The sequence below is a fragment of the Mustela lutreola genome, chromosome 3 (assembly GCF_030435805.1).
Source record: "Mustela lutreola isolate mMusLut2 chromosome 3, mMusLut2.pri, whole genome shotgun sequence".
In the NCBI taxonomy this organism is placed as follows: Eukaryota; Metazoa; Chordata; class Mammalia; order Carnivora; family Mustelidae; genus Mustela; species Mustela lutreola.
The window spans coordinates 128,644,361-128,669,716 of record NC_081292.1 but is presented as its reverse complement, the minus strand read 5'-3'; the positions used below and the strand labels follow the sequence as shown (position 1 = coordinate 128,669,716).

The following is a 25,356-nucleotide window of genomic DNA, read 5'->3' as shown; positions in this document are numbered from 1 at the left end:
TTATATTCATCTACTTAAGTCTTTATATTTCATGAAGATGGAGAAGGCAGATTCCTTATAGTTAAAATTTTTTCTTTAAAATACAGTGAATTTCGGGGTGGCTGGGTGGCTCAGTGGGCTCAGGTCATGATCCCAGGGTCCTGGGATTGAGCCCTGCATCGGGCTCTCTGCTTGGCAGGGAGCCTGCTTCCTCTCTCTCTGCCTGCCTCTCTGCCTACTTGTGATCTCTCTCTGTGTCAAATAAATAAATAAAATCTTAAAAAAAAAAAAGAAAGAAAGAAAGAAAGAAAATGATCATTTCTTAAAAAAAAAAATACAAAAAAATACAGTGAATTTCTTTCCAGGCAAACTTTCCCTTTAACTGGTAATATAATTAATTTCAATTTTGAAGAGGGCACTGTGGTCCACAATCCTTGGCTGACTCTTCTTCCAAGAGCAATAAGAGCTGCTGAGAAAGGAACTAAAAGTTCCATGAGTTCTTTTGATGCAGGATTCTTACAAAATATAAAGCTGTGAGGAATGTAAAGGGATTACTTCCCAAGATTTTGGAACACTTCAGAACAGTTGTTAAAAATAAGTGAAAAACAAATGCTGGAATTAAACAAAAAAATTTCATAAATGGTGTGGATATAAACAGAAAAGAATTCTAACCTTTGAAACTATTCAGTATTGTAGTTAGATGATTATGTGTCCAAGATGATACAAATGGCAGTGTTTTCAAACATGGCTACTTAATTTCTGTTATTTAAATTTTTATTTTATATTTAGGGATTTAATGCAGCTCTATACTATGAAATACAATATGCAGAGAGCTTAGTGTAGTTTTTGACAGGCAAAAATGCTCAGGAAAAAGCAAAGAAAGAAAGAAATAGCTTAGCTATAGAGAAATATCTATATTGGCTATGCATAATATATAAAGTTTTTATACTAAAGAACACTGTTTTTCTTCATTAAAATGCAAGATAATACTACCTGTTTCTACATACTAAACAACAGAAAACTCATAATATAAATATTTCATTGCTTGCCTCCAAGAAATTGTTGACATCCTCTGTGGCCATCTGCCAAGGTGGTCATTCCTTTGTGTGTGATGGAATTAAAGAAGTATCAAGGTTCTGTGGATTGATGACAGAAAATATTCTGTGCTCTTGGCTTCTGGTATTTATTTCCTTGGTCCTGTTAAAAAGGAAAGAAAAGTGAACTTACCAATTCTGAACAGATAGCCAGTTATTCTGTATTTCTTTAGAGTCACATTTAAGGACATTTTGAGATTTTTACGAGTTCTCATTAAGAATCATAGAATTTTAGTCTTACACAAAAGACTTGCTACATTCATGAATGCAAGTAAGAAAAAGCTATGTCAATCAGAGGATTCAATCCCCACACTTCACAGTATAGGAAACTGAAATCTAGAGAGGTTAAACAACTCAACCAAAGCTACAATTAGTGGCAGAGCTAGCATGAGAAAACAGTTCTTACTACTCCCAGTTCAGGGCTTTTTCTTCTGATTGTATCTCAGCAGGTACAAGAGAAGAATCTTTTTTTTAAAACTTAAGTCTTTTGAGAGAGAGAAAGAGAGAATGAACGGAGGAAGGGGCAGTGGGAGAGAATCTTTCATGCCAACTTCCTGCCAACTGAGGAGATTGACACAGGGCTGAATCCTACAACCAATGAGTTCAGGACCCAAGTCAAAAACCAAGAGTTGTACGTTTAACCAACTGAACCACCCAGGAGCCCCAAGAGAAGAATCTTTGGAAGAGGAAGGGAGACTGGGAAAAGCTAACTTCCCAGCCTCAATCTTTAGGGAAAATTCTAGAAACAACAAAAACCACAATAGTTTAATAATATTTAGATTAATTCATAGCACAGGACTTGTTCAAATAAATATTTTCTTAAAGTATGACTAAGATATAGTTTTATTAATAAACTAAAATTTTACCATTAAATTTCTGAATTTTACCCAGAGCAATGATCATTTATTTTTCCAAATTCTTATTACTACAACAATCTATCATCCACATAGCAAAAGTGTTATTTTTATTAGAGTAACACAGTGTCATTTTTAAAAAGAAAACTAGGTTATAGACTGCTTTGCTCAAAATTCTCCAAAGTTTTCCCATAACTGTTAGGTTAAAGTCTTACCCTATGTTACATGATTGGACCGCTGTTTACCTGTCAGTTTATCTCACCACTCTCCCCTTGTTTGGTATTCTATAGCCTTAGTGCCTTCTTGTTCTTCCTTGAATATGCTAAGCACAGTTATGGTTTATGTCCTTGACCTTGGTCTTCCCTCAGACTGAAACTCTTTTCCCCAGAGAGCCACATGTTTATTCCCAATAACCAAACTCTCTTTCTTTTCCCTTGAGAGCTCCATAGCCTGTTTCAAGAATCTGCTCTAAAGTCACTTCCCAGAGAGTCTTTCTCTTACTATCTAGCCATGCAACTTCCACACTCAAACCTCCTTCTCAATGGCCCCTTTATTTATACACATACTGGCTTTATTTTCATTCATGGTATTTATAATTTCTAAATGTTATAGAGTCCAACACAATCCTTATAGAAACCAGATGTGTTTGGAAATACTTGCATTTTTAAAGATAATATGGTACATGTAGTGTAATTATGTAACACATTCCTCTTCCCTCTGTATCTGAGAGGTCTAGTTGGTTAACACGTCTACAGGAAAACATGTATTCATTCTAAGTGAGATTTTTTAAAAAAGGCAATAAATAGTCTCATATCACTTTTACTACTAAACAAATTAAGATTAGGTCAGGTTTTACTACAATATGAATTATAAACACTTTCAACTTCAGAGCTTTTTGATTTTGGAATTGCACAGAAGAGATTACTGAATATCCTATCCATTATTTGTGGAATATTCTACAAATCAGTTTGTTGATTGCCTGTCTCTCCTGTACGCACAAGGAGACTGCCTGTCTCTCCATTACACAGAAAGGAATGATTACCTAGTATGCTCATCAGATCAAGGATCTTTTTTTCTGCTGTATGCGCAGTGCCTAATAGATAAGTATTGATCAATATTAGTTAAGTGGATAAATGAAGGCTTCTATAAGGACCAGCTATTTTTGTTTTTTACATTGTAAGTAAACCCTATCCTGTAATATAGTTCTTTTCAACTGAAGGAATAGCATGAAAGCATTTTAAAAGCTTAAAATTATTTCTTCTTTTAAGGTTCACTAAAAGAAAAAAATAGGACAAATGGCATTTCAAGAAAACTACGGAAACAACACGTAGAGTATGTGATACAGTAAGAGTTTTTAGCTAGAAGTCCACAGATCCAGGTTTGCCCTTCTTTGCATTCCTATTTTCTATTTAATTCCTTACCTATCATTCATCCATCCATCTTTATCTATTTAGCTCTTTCTCTTTCATTTGGGTATCTCACCATTCTTTTTTTTTTTTTTTTTAAAGATTTATTTATTTATTTATTTGACACAGAGAGAGAGTGAGATCACAAGTAGGCAGAGAGAAAGAGGAAGGGAAGCAGGCTCCCTGCTGAGCAGAGAGCCTGACGTGGGACTCGATCCGGGGACCCTGAGATCATGACCCGAGCCGAAGGCAGCCGCTTAACCCACTGAGCCACCCAGGCGCCCCGGTATCTCACCTTTCTTTGCCCAATGCATTATCTGTAAGTCTAGACGATTGAACTCAATGGTCGTTAGCAGTTCTATGATTCTACTAACAGTTAAATAATTGAGGTAGTAATCACTGATTATCCCAGAATTGGCTGACCAGTCGGAAAGACACATAAACTTGCTCATCTAATCACAGCAACAGAAATACAGACTAGTTTTAAATTAAATTTAGCATGTGTGTCCAATGCCAAGGAAATGACACATGTCCCAAACATGTAGTTTTATACATATCTATATAGATATATATATATGCATATACACACACACGACACTGAACTTTTGTGTTTCTGCATAAGAATATGCCCAATAATACAAATATTTATTGACCATTTACTCTGTACCAGGCACTATTCTAAGGTCTTTACATATATTGAACTTAGAATAATTCTATTAGATAAGAATTAATTTTACCCATTAATGGGTAGTAGTGGTAAAGTAGTAGATTGAACCACATCCTCTTTCCCTAGCACACCTCCATTGAAGGTATATGTATATAGCTCTGCTCTGAGACTTTGGGCCTGGGCTTGCTTTGACCAATGGGGTAACATAAGACATCATGCAGACAGCCACATGAAATACGCTTGTGCAAGGGACAAGAAATATGCTTGTGCAATTGCACTTCTTCCCTTGTTATCTAGTTTTTCTTTTCTTTTCTTTAAGTAGGCTCCATGCCCTGTGCAGAGCCTAATGTTGGGCTTGAACTCACAGCCTTGACATCAACACTATCAGGTGAGATGAAGAGTCTGACGCTTACTGACTGAGCCTCCCAGGTGCCCTCTTGTTTTTTACTCTGAGGAAAAAAAAATGCTTTAGTTAGCTCCATGGCAAAGGAGAGATATCTGGCTCAGACTTAGACGCATTCTCCACTTGGATCCATGTCCACCTACTTCAACCTACCCACAGACTCCTGAGCAAAAACGAAAAGCTTTTTTTGGTATGCCAGTGAGATTTTATGGTTTGTATTATAAACCATCAGCAAAAGCTCACTGATAAATTTTACAGACAATAAAAATGAAGGGCAGAAACTGAGTAACTTATCTAATCTTTCACAGTTAGTTAAGTGATATGGGTTATGAAGCCAACCAAGTCTGGCTCAAGGGCCACTCTCTTAACACCTATGCTATAGTGTCACTACATTATATTGCCTGTATTATATGTTATTAATCCATTTATTAACATAGTAGCAGGTGGTTTGGCATACATTAAAATTCATAATTATAAAGGTAGTCTAGCTATCAATAGACAAAGTTGTCTTGCAGTGAAATGTTTCTTCTGAAAAAATTAGTAAGTATAAAATAAATGTACTATTTCCTAGAAGCAGATTAATAAGATTTTATATATCTTGAGGTGGCTTTCCAGTTCATCCTGCTACCATACAGTAACCTTCAGTGCTGATATCTCCACAACACAATTCAATTCCACTCTTTGACCTTGGCTGACTAATTCAGGCACGTATCTATGAGTCAAGCTCGATCACTTAGGTTTCTCTCCTGGAATTTTGAAATTTGGACCCATCACGGGGAGCCACCATCAATGGCCCTCCACTGGAAAAAGCTGAAATCTCCAGAGCTGCTCCTGTTACATTCTTTCCCACCTGTCAATTCTATGATGGTATCTTCCCAGACAAATGTACTTTTTGAGTAAGCTTACTAAAACCTATTTTTCTTGTTGTAACCAAAAGAAATTTAACAAAGTAGATTTAAAAAATCCAGTGTTTTTATTATAATTTAAAAGTGCAAAGATTTCATAAAGAAGAGACCTGATAAAGCCTGCATTTGTTTTACATTCTATCAAAGTAATTTTGTAATTTATAGTTATGGATTGTATATTTCCTGAAAACTAGCTAGAAATCCTTCTATATTTTGAGAGCCAGCATCCATGGACTGTCTGTGAATAGAATTACATTTCAGTAAAGTTGAATAAAGTCAGTTTTTCTTTGCAATCCTATTTATTTTATGCATTTAAAAATGTTTTGTTTATGATGAGCTTTATATATTCCTTTTGATACAAAAAGCAAGTAAACATATGGGATTATCTTCATCACTAATTCAACTCAGAAACTATATATGAGACCCAAATATATTCTAGACATTGTTTTGGGTCCTGCGGATATAGCAAGGATAAAATGGTCTTTGCTCTCATAGAGTAGTGATAGGAAAGAGTATGTGGAATATAATTTGAAAATTTTGTAGTACGATTAGTAATGAACCTGATAAATCTATACAGTAAAGCGATAAAAGTAGCTTAAATGTGTGAGAGTATGGTGGCAAAATGCCTGAAGAATATTTATGTGCAATCCTTAATCTATTCCTAGACTGAAGAGGGATACATCAGCATAGGGAGCTCTGTCAGAAATCATATGTAAGAATAAATAAAAAGCGCAATCACCACCACAGTGGCATATTTACGTCACACTTTTTACTTTGCCAGTGATTTTCATATCTCAGTGATTTCATATATTACAATATGACCTCTTAATACTTCATTGAGATGAACAAGTGAGAAAATGGAGCCTCAGAAGTTTGAGAAACTTGACCACTTTGAGTAGTGGCAGAACAAGGGCTACTGTCTGTTTTTCAAGCCTCCTAGTTTTATTTCTGTTATATCACAATACATCATCTTTACAAAAGACAATTAGTTTCACAAAAGGCAGGGGTGAGGATTTTTTTTTTACTTCTATGAGATACTTATGGAGTGGGACTGAGAAGCAACATTATTGGAATCACACAGAAGCTGCTGGTGACAAATTGAATATCTTCTGTCATCAGGCATATGCTCAAATTAGTAAGAACTTTGGAATGGTGTGATAGACTTGGTAGTGGAGAAGTTTATGAGTTCATTTTCTCAACTGGTGGATTTAACCATTTAGCGCAGGAGCTGGCAAACCTCAGCCTGTAAAACAAATCTGGTCTGACACCTGTTTTTGTATGACCTATGAGCCAACAATGGTATTTACATTTTTAAATGGCTCAAAGCATCAAAGGAAAAAAGTTCTATGACATCTGAAAATTAAATAAAATTTAAATTTCAGTGCCCATAACTACAGCCATACTCATTTGTTTATGTATTGCTATGGCTACATTCACACCTTAGCAGCACATGAGTAGTGCAAGAGACATGCTGGCCTGTGAAGCCTAAAATATTTATTATTGACCCTTTACAGAAAAGATTTTGACCCCAATCTAGAAGATCACAGTTTTCCAAGGAGTTCGTAATGTAAACAGCAGTAATGACATCTATTTAAATCTGTAATTAAAAAAAATTAATAATGGCATAGTTGAATATTTCTTCACCTTAAGAGCATCCAAAGCATTTGAGTGAATGACTATCATAGGGACCTTAGAAGCATGCTTGTTTCTAAGCCACTAGCTATTCATGAGGTTAACACATGGTGTCTGTGATTATTACAGAAGTTTAAATTGTTTAGCTCTTAGTCCTACCTTTTGAAACTTATTGTCTCATAGATTGTTGGTTAAAGATAGGAAGCACAAAGAACTTCTGGTGGCATATAATTAAGGAGAAGCATACAATTACTATGAAGCCTGTGAATTTGCATTAGGACAACCATCACCAAATCTGTAAATTGCACATATCTAATCAAAAGGAACGCCTTAAAGTCTCAAATACTTTTAAAAAGTCATAATTAAAAAGAATATGGTCTTATCCCCAATTTTCTTGAGCAGAATTTTCTTTAGAAATTAAAACCAGCTGATGTCAAAAGCACAGAAGATGAAGAACTCCAAAAGATGAGATCATAAAAGCAGTCTGTCACCTACTTTTGATGTTGTAACTTAGAGTTACTTTTCAGTATATATGTAAATACTCATTTGGCCACAAAGTCAAGTATTATTAAAAATATTGTTATAATTTTAATTTACTATTGTCAAATCATTTTTCTCCACATAATTGAAGATAAATAGCAAACAGGCCACTTACTAGCAGAGACAGCACTTGGATATCTTTACTATGTATAATAAATACTAGTTTACAGGGTTGCTATAGCTAGAAATAATCAAGAACCAGCTGGACTAGGAAGTGAAGTTCTTGTCCACATCCATCACCCAGCCCAGGGTGGTACAGACCAAGTATGTAGAAGCCAAGGAATGTCCGAACATAGTCAATAAGAACACCAAGGGGAAAGAATTAATCATCTCACTGACAAGTTCTACATATGTCCCTGGGAAACTACATGACGTAGCACATGTACTCATTGATGTGGGAACAGGCTACTATGTTTTCTACATAGCTGAAGATGCTCTTTTTTTCAGGAAGAAGACAGACTTCCTCAACAAGCAAATGGAGAAAATCCAGCCAATTTTGCAGCAGAAGCATGCCATGAAACAGGCTGTTATGAAGATAATGAACAAAAAGATTCAGTAACTCATAGCCTTGGGGCAACTCAGACTACTGTCAAAGCCTGAGAGCTTGTTTCAGGAAAGGGGCAGAAGGACCCTGCTTTAGGAGCCTGTGACTTTGTGGCCATGGTTTCCTGGGGTCAGGGAAGAGAACGGTCTTGTGTTTAATGTTAATAAGTACACCAGCTGGGACCAAAAAAAGAAAAAATTTCTGTCAAATGCTGAAAACAGTTACAGAAAGTTAATCTGGCAATTTCTTCTTAAATCTGATGTCCAATTTCTTTTAATTCCAATTTAAGTTAGAGAATGTTTATAAACCAATATAAAGCTATATATTGATGAATAATGGCTTCTGGAAACGGGAGAAAATTTAAAATTGAGTATTTAACCAGAAAAGTTAAAGAATGAAGAAACTAGAATCTGTCTGCATTTGAACAATCTTAAGTCTTAACTTATAAAAGATGAATTATAGAAGAAAAAAGAAGAAGAAAGCAAAGAGTAAGCAAAATCCACCAAAATCTATGTTCATTTATTCGGGTTCCTGAACTTGATGTTCATCTTGCACTGAAGATGTTACTCACTCGAACACATAAACTGGCTTGATGCCTAGGGTATTAAGATCTGCTAAATGGCCACTTCCAAAAGTAGATCACAGCTAGTTAACAAAGAGTAAAATGAGACATTTTCTTCAGTAGATTAGGAAAAGCTACATTGATTTTATACAGCATAGTTTTCTCTCATATATATATACACTTATATGTATACATGTATACACTTATATATGTAAAAGGAAATAACCAAAAACATTTTTTAGAATATAAATAACAAAACATAGGTACAACTGAAAACAAATAAGTTTGAATATATGTAGCAAGAAACCAACACACTTTTTTTGATACTCCTAGAAAATAAATTGTAACAGGATAAAATTCTTACCAAATTACCAATGTTTATTTAGTCATCTAAATTATTTTCTATAATTTGTGTTTATTCAATTGAATAATATAAGTAAAATGGAAAAGTTTCAATTTATAAGTAAAACATGATAACATGATTACTAGATTCTGTTACATAACCATGACCTAAATTCAAGCTGCTCCCAATATTTACTCCAGTATGTGGTAAATCACAACATTAAAAATTCTTTTTTGTTGTTTTATCCTTTAACATCACAATATGTTTAATATTATGAGAATATTTAATGATATAAAGTATAAAATATAATTGTATCTAGGTAATTAAGCAAAATGTGAGCTTCCGATTTTATAGAACCTGCTATTTCTTTAATAGTCTGTGTAAAGCATGTTTGAAGTACTAGAAAAAAATAATTCTGCAGTCTTTCATAAACTGTATACTCAACATTGGAGGTAGAAAGGAATAATGCAAAGGGTACATACATGTTAAGATAATGTAGCAGTAGCAACTGATTTGTAGGAAAATTAGTCTATAGGTCTTATTTAGGATGAGGAAATTCAGCTAATGCTTGCAGCTGGAAATAAGTAGTTTCATGACTTTTCTTTTTTTGAAATGAAAATGATACTAAGATCTATTATATAACATAAAGATACTGTGATCAAATCATATTTATTAACTTCTTAAAGTCCACATTAGGATTTTAGTTGGAATTGAAAAAGCAATAAAACATGAATGCCTTCCTTCAATAGGTAGTTTTATTTTATATGCCACACACACACACATATTTTTTTTTTTAAGAGAGGGAGAAAGAACACGTGCACATGTACATACAGAGGGAGGTGGGACTGGGAATGGGCAGAGGGAGGGAGGGAAAGAGAGGGGGGAGAGAGAGAGAGAGAGAGAATCTCAAGAGATTCCATACCCAGCACCGATCTTAACACAGGGTTCAATCTCATGACCCTGAGATCATGACCCCAGCTGAAATCAAGAGTTGGTTGCTAAACCCGCTGAGCCACCCATGTGCCCCTATATTTTTATTATTAAGTATTACGTGAAATTAAAAATCTTAAATAGCATAAGAATAATATAATTGAATGGTCACGTGTAACAAAGGCAGTTATGGACTACTATGTCAACACAATCAGTTTTAGAAGGTGATAGAAAAAATTATGCATTCATGGTAAAATCAAATGAAGTTACAGTATATTATGCTAATACCAATTAAAAGATGGAAGTAATATTAAGGGTTAAAATCACATTTGATTTTGGAAAATTTTGTATTAAATATAAAGATGTTTAAAAAATCCCATCAAGAAACATAACTGGAGACACTTCACTGAAATTCAATTTGCTTCAAATAAATTCTTTTACTATTAATTAATAAAATAGAGGCATGTAGTGACACTATTTCCATTAATTTTATAATTCATGCAAATATTTGCTTGGTCATTAAAAGCTTAGTTTAAGGGTTTCAAAGAAAAATAAGTAATTAAACGTCAGGGAATGAAGAGCTCATATAAGTGACAAACATGCAAAAAGAATCTATAAAGATAGCTAAACTAACTTTCCATAAAGTCCATCCTATACTCCAGCTCATAGTTATCTCAACTTTCTCTAGATTCTTGGTTAAAAGTACCACCCACTTAAAAATCATGACATAGACTGACAGTTTTTCCCAATACAGAGATATACCATAATTCATTTTAAAGTAACTTTTTCAAGTAATTTATGATTAATGTAATTCAAAGTGCATAGAAGTATATGAGGTGAAAAAAAAAAGCCCCAATTTTCTTGCCACAGATAACACCAGTAATAATTTCTTGCATGTCTCATTTTACAAATTTTATATACCTCTTAGAAACTCTTAGAGATAAATTATTTAGGAATCTGGAGTTTTTCAGATTTTGAAAGGTAATCTGATGCATTTACTGCATTTTACCTAACACCAACCAGTGGTATCTAGGCAGAATCTCACAATAATATACAATATTTCTGAAGTGAATATTCATACTTTGATATAAATATAGAACCTAAATAATTTCACATAGTCACAAGTATCTTTACTTTTTTTTTCCTCAGAGGATATGTCACTTTTCCTCCAACTTCACAGAGGTATAGCTGACATATAAGACTAGTAACTCCAGGGTGTATAACATGATTTGATACATGATTGTATTACAAAATGATTACACAATATGGTTAATTAACAATTTCATCGGTTCACTTAATTACTTGTGTGTGTGTGTGGTGAGAACATTTAAGATTTACTCTCTCAGCAACTTCCAACTATATAATACAGTTATTGTTAACTATAGGCACCATGCTGAATATTAAATTCCAGAAACTTCATTATTTTATAACTGGAAGATTGTGCCCTTGGAACAAAATCATTTCCCCATTTCTTCCACTTGCCAACCCCTGGCAACAACCATCATTCTATGCTCGGTTTCTATGACTTGGGGTTTTTTTTCCCCCAAGTTTTTATTTAAATTCCAATTAGTTAACATATAGTGTAATATTAGTGTCAGGTATAGAATTAAGTGATTCAACACAATATCAGTGTCAGGTATGGAATTGAGTGATTCAAATGGTGCTCATCATAATTTTATTTTTTTTAAAGATTCTACACATAAGTGTGATTATATAAAAATCAGGTTGACTTATTTCACTTAACCATAATGCTCTCAAGATCCACGCATGTTGTCACAAATGCTAGAATTTCCTTCTTTTTCTATGGCTGAATTTTATTTCTCTATGTTTTCTTTATCCATTCATTCATCCACTGATGGACACTTAGGTTGTTTCTACGTTTTGGCTATTGTGAATAATATTACAATGAGAACAGGGGTGCAGATATCTCTTTGAGACTATCATTTTTTTTTTCCCTTCAGATATATACCCAGAAGTGAAACCATACAGCAGGTTTATTTTTAATTTTTTGAGGGACCTCCATACTCTTCTCTATAACGTACCAATTTATATTCCCACTAATAGTGCATAAGTTTCCTTTTTTCCACATCCTTACCAGGACTTGTAAACTTCTCTCTCTTGATAACAGCCATTCTTACAGGTATGAAGTGACATCACATTGTGGTTTTGATTGGCATTTTCCTGATGATTAGTGATGCTAAGCATCTTTGCATGTACCTGTTGGCCACCTGTACGTCTTCTTTGGAAAAGTATCTGTTTGGGTCCTTCTGCCCATTTTTAATCAGATTGTTTTTGGCTACTGAGTTGTAAGAGTTCCTTATGTTTTGGATATTAACTCCTTGTCTATTATATGGTCATGTATAGCTTTTAAATTCATGATGAATTTAAGTAGGCCTGTAATGTTCCCAGGTCAGTTAGGTTTTGTCCAAACGTGCTGAGGGAAAAAGAAACTTTTACTGATTCTCCCAAAGATGGTACATAGCTAGTACCATTTTACATTCCATAGCAAGGAAATTAATTCATAATATACATACATGGAATAAAAGCCACCCAAAAATACCACGTCTTAATGCCTGGAACCAGTAAACATTATTTTACAAAGAGAAGGGGTATTTTCAGATGTGATTAAAGGATTTTGAAACAAGCAGATTATCTTGAATTATCCAGATGGGCCCTAAACACAATCATAAAGGTCCTTATGAGAGGAAAGCAGATATATATAGAAGACCAGGAAGCAATGTGGCCATAGAGCCCAAGATTGAAGAGATGTGGCCACAACTCAAAGCATGCTGGCAGCCACTAGAAGCTGGAAGAGGCAAGAAGAGGATTGCTCACTTAGAATCTTTAGAGAAAGTCCTGCCAACATCTTGATTTTGCCCAGTGACACATATTTCAGATTTCTGGTATCTAGAAAAGTGAGGAAATCATTATCCGTTGAATTAAGCTACTAAATTTATGGTAATTTTCACAGAAGCCATAAGAAATTAATACACAAACAATGTACCTAAGCTTGTTATAAATACCCAAACAATATGCCTAGGTACAATATGGCAGTAAGTCTTAAAGTTATTTTAGTATACATGAAAGTTACTCATATGGATACATTATTCATCTTGTACCAGAATATATCCTTATTTATTTATTTATTTATTTATTTATTTTCAGCATGACAGTATTCATTGTTTTTGCACCACACCCAGTGCTCCAGGCAATACGTGCCCTCCTTAATACCCACCACCTGGCTCCCCCAACCTCCCACCCCCTCCACCCCTTCAAAACCCTCAGGTTGTTTTTCAGAGTCCATAGTCTCTCATGGTTTACCTCCCCTTCCAATTTCCCTCAACTCCCTTCTCCTCTCCACCTCCCCATGTCCTCCATGTTATTTGTTATGCGCCACAAATAAGTGAAACCATATGATAATTGACTCTCTCTGCTTGACTTATTTCACTCAGCATTAATCTCTTCCAGTCCCGTCCATATTGCTACGAAAGTGTACCACAATATATCTTATTATTTATAGTAGTTACTCAGTTCATTTCATTTCAGGTGATAATTCCAGGTATATAATCATATCATCTGCATGCAGGGGTTTAACTTCACTTTACTGATTTTAAAAACTTCTAATACCTTTCTCTTGGCTGATTTCCTTCACCATAATGTTAAATGACAGCCATGGCAGTGGGCATCTTTACAACATTCCTGACTTGTACAAATGAATTTGCAGTGCTTCCTCTTTCCTCCTTTGCCCCCAACACCTACCTGCTTCATCTGTCATGAACTGTAAGGACAATGAGTAAGCTTCCCACATCTGGTGTGTTTTGACTATTTTCTTGTACCTGCACTGTTTTTGTTTTATAATGGTTGGTGTCATGTTATCTGGTTTGCAGATATTCATAACTGCTACATTATCAATCAATTATACTCTTTACGTTAAAAAATAACTTCATTCATCTCACAAGATGTTAATGTGGACTGATTCCTCTGTAAGTATTGGCTTTTATTTGGCTTAATTTTTATCTTTAGTTTTCAACATTCCTAAAGTTCTTTAATTTACTTGTGTTTCTTGCATATATCAGAGAATAACATTTTGCTCTGTGCTTTAGCTAGAAATCCACTTTTTAAAAAACTAACATGAGGGGCACCTGGGTGGCTCAGTGGGTTAAAGCCTCTGCCTTCGGCTCAGGTCATGATCCCAGGGTCCTGGGATTGAGCCCTGCATCGGGCTCTCTGCTCAGCAGGGAGCCTGCTTCCTCCTCTCTCTCTGCCTGCCTCTCTGCCTACTTGTGATTTCTGTCTGTCAAATAAATAAATAAAATCTTAAAAAAAAAAACCAAAAAACACACGAAAAAACCCAACATGAATTAAGTCCATTTACATAAATTCTCTTGGCTGATTCCCCTCAGTATAACATTAAATAATTAGTGTAACGGTGGGCATCTGGTAAATAGAAATGATCTTCATTTTATTATTATTTCAATATATTTTCTGGAAATAAAACAAATTTTTATCATTGTTATCTCATTTTTATTCATGTTTAGTTCCTCTCTATCTCTGTTCCAGTAGTTAGAACTTTATGCAACTTTTTTATAACTTTGTTTTTTACTTGCATATCTATTTGTTTACTCCCATAAGCAATTATGATATTAACATATTTTCCATTGCTTTGTCCTTATTTTCATTCACTTGTCCTATTTGTTAGTATTTTTCAGTGTTTTTCTTTGTACTCTTCAATTCTGCTCATACTTTTATTATTGGCAGCTTTAACTGACCTATCATTTCCACCAACAGTGAAGAGGGTTCCCCATTCTCTGCATCCTCACTAACATGTCCTTAATGTACTTTCTATAATGCTTCGTCTCCCTTGTGGTCTTTCCAATTTAATCTTTGAAATAAATACTTCTTTCGTAAGTTTTGCCAACTCATAATTCATCTCTTAATGTTTTTAAAACATTTTCCCTGACTGACTTTCTAGACCATGAGTTTCATTCTGAGGTAATTGCTTTATTTTCTCTCTTCCCTCTCTGCCTCTGTTACCATCCATCCATCCCTCCCACCCTTCCTCCTTGCCTTCTTTTTTCCTTTCCTTTTTTCATGGAGAAGCCCATACAATAGGTTTTCATCAATATTAAGATTCAGATATAATCCCCAAACCCTAAAAAAGGCAAAAAAGTAGCTGAGACTAGCAGAAAACATATAAGAGTAGGTGAGGAGAAACAGTCTTGGAGAAATGTAGTGGTAAACGACCCTTGTAGTGAAAAGACTATACTGTAAAGGACCCCTAAAAAATGAGAGCAAAAATGACCTGAAGGTAAAAAAACATAATTAAGTTGTCTTGTTTGCAATCACAGGTATGGGAACAGAGGTGAGCGGAGCTGTCAACAGAATCCTCAGGTTTAAAGAACCAGAGAGGGTAGGAGCTACACAAAGAATACACAGACAAGCCTACTCCCTTGGGAAGATTAGCAAATGTGAAACAGTACTCTGGACTCTCCTACCAATACACACATCCCTCTTAAAAATGCCTACCCAGCTAAAACCATTATAATCAGCCATATGCAAACAAAAAGGAACTACTACAGTACTGTTAAAATAATACTCTAAAAAAAGAAGATGATAAGAATAGCAAAAACATAGTAATAGGCAGCATCAATCGCTAGAAAATGGTAAATTGAATACTTTCATTTGTTTATTAACCATTTGCAATTCTTTGATAAACTGCATGTTCATGTGTCTTTTATACAAATGCATTTTCTTTTCTATATTGAATTATTGCACTCTTCCCATATTAAGAAAATCAGCATCTTCCTTATTATAGCTACCAAATATTAATTTGTAGGTTTTCAAGTAACTTTTAACTTAATTTTTGGATTTTTTCTAATTACTTAGAAATTTTCATAGTTAAAAAAAACAGTCTATTATTTTATGGCTTTTAAGAGTTGCTTTTTAAATAAAACACTAAAGTTATCACTCAATGTTTTTCAAAAATGTCTTAAATTCCACAAATCCATCAATACCATACTTAAAACCCATAAATGACTTCTGTCATGGTTAAAATAAAACCTTAATATAGTATTCCTTCACATTAACTCTAAGGTCCTTACGTGTTTGGCCCCTTCAATCTCTTCAGTCTCATTTCAAACCACTCTTTCTGTTACTTTCTCCATACCAGCACATGGGATTTCTTGCTATTCCTCAGACACATTAGTTCTTGCTGACCAACCAGCCTTTCTATGTGCTGTTCCATTCTTTTACTCTGGCCACTCTTCCCCAATTCATGGCTTTCACTTCCATCATCTGGGTGGTTTCTGCTTCAATATCATTTTCCTACAGTCTTTCCTGACCACCATATCTAAACTAAAATAACACTACCAGCTCTTCATCATCCACTAACTGCTTATCATATTTTATTTTTCTTTCTAAAACATGTCACTTTCTGAAATTACATTCTATAACTATAAAATGGCTTAGAGTCTATCTCTAAAAATAGGTAGTGAGCTTCATGAGGGCAGGGACTTTGGCTCCTTCATCGTATATATGAGCTTCTATAATAATCCCCAGTAAATAATTGGAGAACAAATATTTTTTTAAATGAGTGAATGAATAAATAAATGATGTTTCCAATGCTTAACCTTAAAAAATGTTTTAAAGCACTTTTGAAGAATTGCCCACATTAGTTAATAAAGAGCATATGAAGACAAACTATTTAGATCTAAAGCACTTCTTTAGAAGTTCTTGTTTTTAAATTTTGCCTTTATGATGTTCTGTGTTTTTAAAACCCATCAGTACATGTATAACATATAATTTCTTCTGTGGCGACACCAGATCACATGTGTATTTGGAAACAATGTAGCCTTGATTTACATTTGCTACATTAAAAAAAAATTATTTATTTATTTGACAGACAGAAATCACAAGTAGGCAGAGAAGCAGGCAGAGAGAGAGGCAGAGAGAGGGGGGGAGGCAGGCTCCCTGCTGAGCAGAAAGCCTGATGAGGGGTTTGATCCCAGGACCCTGAGATCACAACCAGAGCTGAAGGCAGAGGCTTAACCCAATGAACCACCCAGGCCCCCCTACCTACATGTTACATTTTTATAAAAACTGAGATGTTTTTTGTTTATAACCTTTTTGAGAAAGTAAGTGTAGTAAATTGCAAAATCCTTGCCTGAGTGCATTTAGCTACTAGTGTGGGCACACAATAAATATTACATTACATAATGCATTAGAAAATTTAAGCTAAAAAAAAGAAAAGAAAAGATAAGATGAGAAAGGGTGGCAGTTTAAAGTAGAATGGTCTTATAAGAAGAAAACCAGAAAATTCAAAAGTATGTGGAAATTAAACAACATACTACTAAACAATCAATGAATCAAGAAATCAAAGGAGAAAGTAAAAAATAGCTTGAGACAAATGAAACTGGAAATACAATGTATCAAAACTTATGAGCTGTAACAAAGACAATTCTAAGATGGAAGATGATAGAAATAAAGGTCTGCATCAAAAAACAAGAAAAATTTCAAAGACAGAGCATAGCTTTATACCTTAAAGAAAAAGAAAAAGAGTAACAAAGCCCAGAGTTAGTGGAAAAAGGAAATAACAAAAATCAGAGCAGAGATAAATGGAATAGAGACTAAAAATAGAGAACAAAAATTAAACTAAGACCTGGTTCTTTGAAAAGATAAAATTGACAAGATAGATGGTCTTTAGATACACTCACCAAAAAAGAGAAGACTTGAATAAATAAAACCAGAAATGAAAGAGGACACCTTATGATACCACAGAAATGCAAAGAATGGTAACTATGAAGAATTCTATACCAATAAATTTGACAATGTAGAAGAAATGCATAAATTCCTAGAAATATCCAACCTACCAAAAGTGAGTCATGAAAAATCAAATATCTGAACAGACTGATTCCTAGAAGAGAGACTGAATCAATAATCAAAACATACCAACAAACAAAACTCCAGGATCAGATGGTTTCACTGGATGAATTCTACCAAACATTTGAAGATGAATTAATACCACCAGTCCTTCTTAAATTCTTCAAAAAATTAAGAGGAAGGAATGTTTCCCAATCATTGTACAAAGTCAGCATCACCCTAATACCAAAACCAGACAAGGATGCCACAAGAAAATTGTAGGTCAATATCCCTGATGAACATAGATGCAAAATCCTCAACAAAATAGCACGTCAAATCAACAATACATCAAGAGGATCACACATAATGATCAAGTAGGATCTACTCCAAGAACACAAGAATGTTTCTACATCTACAAATCAATCAGTGTGATACACCACATTAACAAAACAGAAGTCAAAATCATATGATTATCTCAACAGAATCAGGAAAAACATGACAAAATTCAACATCTTTTCATAAGAAAAACTCTCAACAAAGTTTTTCTGGGTGTAGAGGGAATGCACCTCAACATAATTAAGGCCATATGTGACAAGCCTAAAGGTAATGATTATCTCAGTTGTAAAAAATTGAGTACTTTCCTTTAAGATCAGGAACAAGACAAAGGTGCCAACTCTCATCACTTTTATTCAACATAGTATGTAAATGGAGTCCTGGTGTGAGCGATTAGGCAAGAAAAAGAAATAAAGGCATCCAAACTGAAAAGGAAAAGGTAAAATTGTTATTAGTTGCAGATGACATATTTTATTTAAAATTCCCTGTAAAATGTACCAAAAGATGTTAGAATTAATTAAGTAAAGTTACAGGACACAAGAGCAAAATGCAAAAGTCTACTGCATTTCTATACACAAATAACAAATTATCAGAACAAGAAATTAAGAAAATAATCCCATTTGCAATTGCTTCAAAAGAATAAAAAATACCTAGGAATAAATTTAACCAAGGAGGTGAAAGACCTGTACACTGAAAACTACAGGACATTAGTTAAAGAAATTGGAGAAGATACAAATAAATGGATAGATATTCTATGCTCATAGATTGGAAGAATTAATATTGTAAAAATGGCCATATTACTATAAGCCATTTATAGATTCAATGTAATCCCACAAAAATAGAAAAAACAACCCTAAAATGTATATGAAACCACTTAAAAGACCCTGACTAGCCAAACAGATCTTGAGAAAGAACAGAATTTGGCGGCACCCTGCCTCCAAATTTCAAACTACCTTACAACAACAGCATGGTACTGGCACAAAAACACAAACATAGATCAATGGGCCAGAACAGGGATCCCAGAAATAAACCCATGCATATATGGTCAATTAATTTATGATAAAGAACCCAAGAATATATGATGAGGAAAGGACAGTATTTTCAATAAAAGGTGTTAGGAAAACTGGACAGCCACATGCAAAAGAATGAAACTGGACCATTATCTTATACCATCCACAAAGATTAATTTAAAATGGATTAGACTTGAGTATAGACCTGAAGCTGTAAAACTCTTAAAACATGTGGTAAGCTCCTTAATATTGGTCTGACTGATAATATTTTGGATTTGATAACAAAAGCAAAGGCAAGAAAGGGAAAAAATAAATTAAGTGGGACTACATCAAATGAAAAAGCTCTACCCTCTCAAACTCTCAAAATGAAAAGCAAACTACGGACTTAGAGAAAATATTTACAAATCACATATTTGATAAGGGGTTAATATCCAAAATGCATAAAGAACTTGTAAACTCAAAAGCAGATAAATAAATAAATAAATAAATAAATAAATAAATACTTTTCCAAAGAAGACAAATAGATGGCCAACAGGCACAGGAAAAGATGCTCAACATCACTCATCACCAAGTAAATGCAAATCGAAACCACAACGGGATATCACCGCATACCTGTCAGAATGGCTCTTCTTAAAAAGACAAGCAACAGGTGCTGGAGATCATGTGGAGAAAATATATGCACTGTTGGTAGGAATGTAAACTGAAGCAGCCACTATGGGAAACAATATGGAGGTTCCTCAAAAAAATTAAAAATAGAACTATTATCCAGCAGGTCCACTTCTGGGTAATTTTCTAAAGAAAATTAAAAAACCATTCACTTGAAAATATATATGCACCCTCATGTTCACTGCAGCATTATTTACAATAGCTGAGACATGGAAACAACTAAGTGACCATCAATGGATGAATAAAGAAAGAAAATGTATGTATATTTCACTTATATGTGAAATCCAAGAAATGAATGCATGAAAGAAAACAAAAACAGATTCTTAAATATAGAGAACAAAATAATGGTTGCTAGAGCAGAGATGGCTGGGTGAGGGATAGGTGAAATAGATAAAGGGGATTAAGAAGTATAAACTTCCAGTTATAAAATAAGTCATAGAGATAAAAATTATATCAGAGGGAATACAGGCAATAATATGATAATGATGTGTTTGGTGATAGATGGTGACTGTACTTGTTGTGATGAGTACTGAGTAATGTACACAATTGTTGACTCAGTATGTTGTATACCTGTAACTAATATAACACTGTATGTTAATTATACTTCAACAAAAAGAACATGGTTAAAGGAAGAAAATGCATATATAATGGTATATTAAGGAACCATTAGAAAGGAATTGTGGAATGTGGTGTACGTATAATGGAGTACTATTATTCAGCCATAAGTAATAAAATCTTGCCATTTGAGACAACGTGGGTGGATACTGAGGGCATTATCCTAAATGAAACAAGTTGGATACAGAGAGACAAATACCAAAAACCCTAATACCATATGATCTCACATATATGTGGAATAAAACAACAAAAGACTCCCAAAATCATGAGCTCACAGAGAGACAATAGATTGACGGTTGCCAGAGGTGGGGGTGGGCGTGGGCAAAATGGGTGAAAGGGGTCAAAGGAACAAATTTCTAATTATAAGATAAGTAAGTCCTGGCACTGTAATACACAGCATAGTGACTATAGTTAAAAATACTGTATTCCGGGGTGCCTGGGTGGCTCAGTGGGTTAAGCCTCTGCCTTCAGCTCAGATCATGATCTCAGGGTCCTGGGATGGAGCCCCACATCAGGTTCTCTGCTTGGCAGGGGGCCTGCTTCTCCCTTCTCTCTGCCTGCCTCTCTGTCTACTTGTGATCTCTCTCTCTCTGTCAAATAAATAAATAAAAATAAAAATAAACAAAAAAAATACTGTATTCCATTTTCAGTTGCTAAAAGAGTAGATCAGAAAAAAAAAGAAATAGAATGGTCAGATAAGTCCTGTTGGGGAGGTGAAATTTAAGCAATTGTTTGAAGAAGATGAGCGGACTTCTCAAGATAATCAAACAAATGCATTTCAGGCTCAGAAAAAATTCTAGAAGAGCAGTTTCAAATTTTTAAGTAATATTAGCATGAGATAAATGTACAATTATTTCTCGAGATGATTATTTTATTTTATTTTATTTATTTTTTATTTTTTTTTAATATTTTATTTTTATTTATTTGACAGAGAGAGATCACAAGTAGGCAGAGAAGCAGGCAGAGAGAGGAAGGGAAGCAGGCTCCCTGCGGAGCAAAGAGCCCGATGCGGGGCTCGATCCCAGGACCCTGAGATCATGACTTGAGCTGAAGGCAGAGGCTTTAACCCACTGAGCCACTCAGGCGCCCCTTGAGATGATTATTTTAGAAGACTTAACATTCATTTGCATGGGATGGTATATTTTTTTAAAAGTCAAATCATTTTAGTCATATTTTAAATGATAGTATACTATACATGATATCTTTGTAGAGTTGACACTCATAGGAAATATAAAGATTCACAGACTCTATAATGATAACAAATGTTTTTCCCTTTAACACAGGGCATTTATTATTTGTTTTTCTTTTAAAAGCCACAGTTGACGGTATGAATTAATACTGAAATGCTGAAATGTAGTAATATTAAACTCACCATCAAAAGCCTGACACATTATTTGCCTTTCTAATAGTTTTTTGCATCAGTTTGGATAGACTAGAATGCAGTTATTCAGTTAAACACTAATCTAGGTATTGCTGTGGAGATATTTTACACATTATTTTATTTTCATTAACATCTTCAATCCACATAATCCACAGAAACATAAAATCATTATAAATTCACTGCATGAGAAAATGTAAGCTTACTGAACTTTCTTTGAGTGTTTAAAATAATATCATAATATAAAAAAATTAATTGCTTTACAAGCAGTATTTCATTTACTCCTTACAAGAACATGAGGTACACGGAGCACTAGGTATTACACACAAACAATGAATCATGGAACACTACATCAAAAACTAATGATGTACTATATGGTGACTAACATAACATAATAATAATAATAATAAAGAACATGAGACAGGTATTACTCATATGCCCATTTTATGGATGAGGAAGCCAATGCATAGACACTGAGAAACAAAACTAGGTATTTAGAGATTGAGTTGTCATGAGACCATGAGAACCCATGCAACTAACTGGAGTGCGAAACAAAACAAAAAGTCTTCTAAGTTTAGTCTTTTTCGATGTTGGTAAAAGTTAAAGAAATTCAAACTACAAGAACTCTGCAGTACAACTTTACACTTTTTGCAGTTAAAAAGAAGGATAGTGTTAAAAACTATCAAGGCTTCGGAGAAAATGATGCAATCTGTATTGATTCTGGTAATGGCAAGTATTTTTAATTTTTTAGAAGTTAGTGTAGCCAGTCATTATCAATTTTAGATGCTATGGCATAATAATTCTACTACAAAGAATAAACTCTCTGCAGATGACAAAAAGGAAAACCAGATTTTTCCTAAATCACATGTTAACAGTAAAATGTTGTAAATAACCTAAATGTTCAAGCAAAGATAAATGAAGAAGCAAGATGGTTTATCAACAGAATACATAATCATTAAATTGAAGACTAGAGAAGCATTTTCCAATGATAACATATGAGATCCTTTATACAAAGTATTCTATGATCTTCTTGGAGAGCATCACACATATTAGCACATGAAGGTTTTCCTATAGAAAAGAAATTTCCTTTGGTGTTCAATTAAGTATTTTCCAAACTTATCTGAAAACAAAATAAAGAATGTATATTGTTTACAAATTTAGGCAGAGTTCAGTAATAACAACTTGTTTCTGCTCAACTCAGTGCCAGATGGGGCAACTTGAAGGCCTGGGAGTGGAATCATCTGAAATTTGCTTGATCATGTGCCGGATATGACCTCTCATGTTACCTGGGCTTCCTCACAATACAGGGGCTAGGGTCCGAAGGGTGAACACTCCAAGAGAAAGAGAGAGGCAGAGCTGTATTATCTATAATGACTAAGCTTTTGCAGTTGCCTAGTGTCAATTCCACTACATCTACTCATCCAGGCAGCCAAATTTCAGGGAAGAGGGAAACATTTCACTTCTTAATGAGAGAGTAGAAAGGTTCTGGAAGAACATGTGGGATCAGAAATATTTCTGTTGTGATTTTTGGCAAGTACAATTTGCCACATATTTTTAAAGTAATAAGTACCAATTTCCCAAGTTTGGTAAATGTTGATGGATGTATAACAAAAAAAGCTATATAATGTATATATTACATACATATTATCTATCTTTTCATATATATACTTATACATATACTCATATCCACACACTATTTGGCCTAGAGGAAAATTCCCTGTATTTGACACAGTAAAATAGTCCCAATCGTTGTGAAATGAATTAAGAAATTTCCATCCAAATTTATATGAACAATAACAGAAATTAGTTTTCCCATCGACCAGCTCAGTTTTCCATTGACCACTTGGATTATTGTATTGTCTACCTTCTTGTATTTCACAAGAGACAAGTTTTCAAGATACTAAGTCTTACATTAGTGAAGAAAAAAAATCTTTTTTTTTAAAAAAAATTTTATTTATTTGACAGAGAGAGAGATCACAAGTAGGCATTTTCTTTTTTAACAGAGTTTTTCAAAGTACTTCCTTTGTGTAGTTACAGCTACCAAATAGAAACTATTTTTTTATGGTGGTGAGAAAACATCTTTAAACAGCTCCTGTTAATTACCCTTACAAATGTGACACGTTAAAGCAATATAAATGAAACCAAACTGGAAAAATTTGATGTCTATGGAAATTTAAAACTTGGTGAGAATGTTGGGAATGAAAAGTACAGCATAGAGTATTTAGTCAATAATACTGTAATAACTCTGTTTGATGACAGATATGATGATATGAACTACACTTACCGTGGTGAGCACTTTTTAATGTATGTGATTGTTGAATCGCTATGTTGTATACCTAAAACTAATGATACATGTTAAGTATACTTTAACTTTTTAAAAAATACAGGAATCAAAAAACAAACAAACAAACAAACAAAAAACAACCATGGAAAAACCTTAGACTTAAAATTATCTCCTATACATCCTTTCTCAAGAAACCTCTGGAAAATGTATTCCACAGAAAATGAGAAAACAAGAGAAAAAAAAGGTTTAAGGAACAGGAGTTTTACGCAGGAAAGAGAAGAAGGAAATCTCACAAACAAGGTTAGAGATATCCCAGAACGATACCTGTGCCATTAGGGATAGCAGCCAAACCAGACTGCAATGTGACTCAAGTTGAGGGTTTTCATCAAGATTCCCCACCAGCTTTTGTAATGGCTTTTCCTATTTCTCTTCTTTTATTTCCAGATCAGTCTAGCAAGAAGTTTATCAGTTTTATTAATATTTCCAAAGAACCACCTTTTGCTTTCACTATCTTTCTATTTTTGGTATTCCTTAATTTATTGATTTCTGATTTTATATTATTTTCCTGTTTCTAGTTACTTTGGGTTTAATATACTATGCTTTTCTTTAAAATTATAAATTTCTCTTTAAGCACTTAACTATATTCTACAAATTTTCTGTGTTTTTATTATCATTAAGTTCATACATAGTTCCTATTTCCTAACTTTCCTTATGATTTCTTATTGATTCATAGATTATTTAGAAGTATGATGCTTAATTTCCAAATATTTGGGAATTATTCATACTTTTTTATTATTGGTCTGTAACTTAATCCTATTTTTTCCTCCCCCACAGAGAACATATTCTGGATGATTTTAAATCTTTTAAAATTTACTGAGACTTGTTCATGGTCCAGCATATAATCTATCAATGAATGTTCCATGCAGAGCACCAAAGAATTCATAGTCTGGTGTTACTCAGTATACGTTCTACAAATGTCAATTAGGCCCAGTTGGTTTTTACTGTTGTTCAAGTTCTCTATTTACTTACTGGTTTGTCTACTTGTTCTAAGAACTGTTGAAAGAGCATAGTTGAAACACCCAACCATAACTGTGGATTAGTGTATTTCTCCTTTCAACACTTATCAGATTTTCTTTTATGTATTTTTAGGCTCTATATCTACACATGACGGTATGTACTTTCGATGTCTTGGATGTCTTTTAGCAGTATAAAATTTCCCCTTTATTTATGAAAAAGATGTCTTTCTTCTTCTCTAGATGTCTATTTTGTCTAATATTAATTTAGCCACCTCAACTTGATGATTTTTGTTAGCATGGTTCATTTTACTTTTAACATCTACCTGTGTCTATATTTA

At 33.9% G+C, this 25,356-nt stretch overlaps 1 long non-coding RNA gene across 2 annotated transcripts in view; it reads right to left on the bottom strand.

Annotated features, from left to right (window-relative positions):
* Positions 1–1,028: 1,028 nt before the first annotated feature.
* LOC131826993 (uncharacterized) overlaps positions 1,029–25,356 on the bottom strand; it is a 213,239-nt gene continuing 188,911 nt past the window's right edge. For both annotated transcript variants that reach the window (XR_009351844.1, XR_009351843.1), the window contains one exon: positions 1,029–1,176. This is a non-coding gene — a long non-coding RNA (uncharacterized LOC131826993). The remainder of the gene's footprint in view (positions 1,177–25,356) is intronic.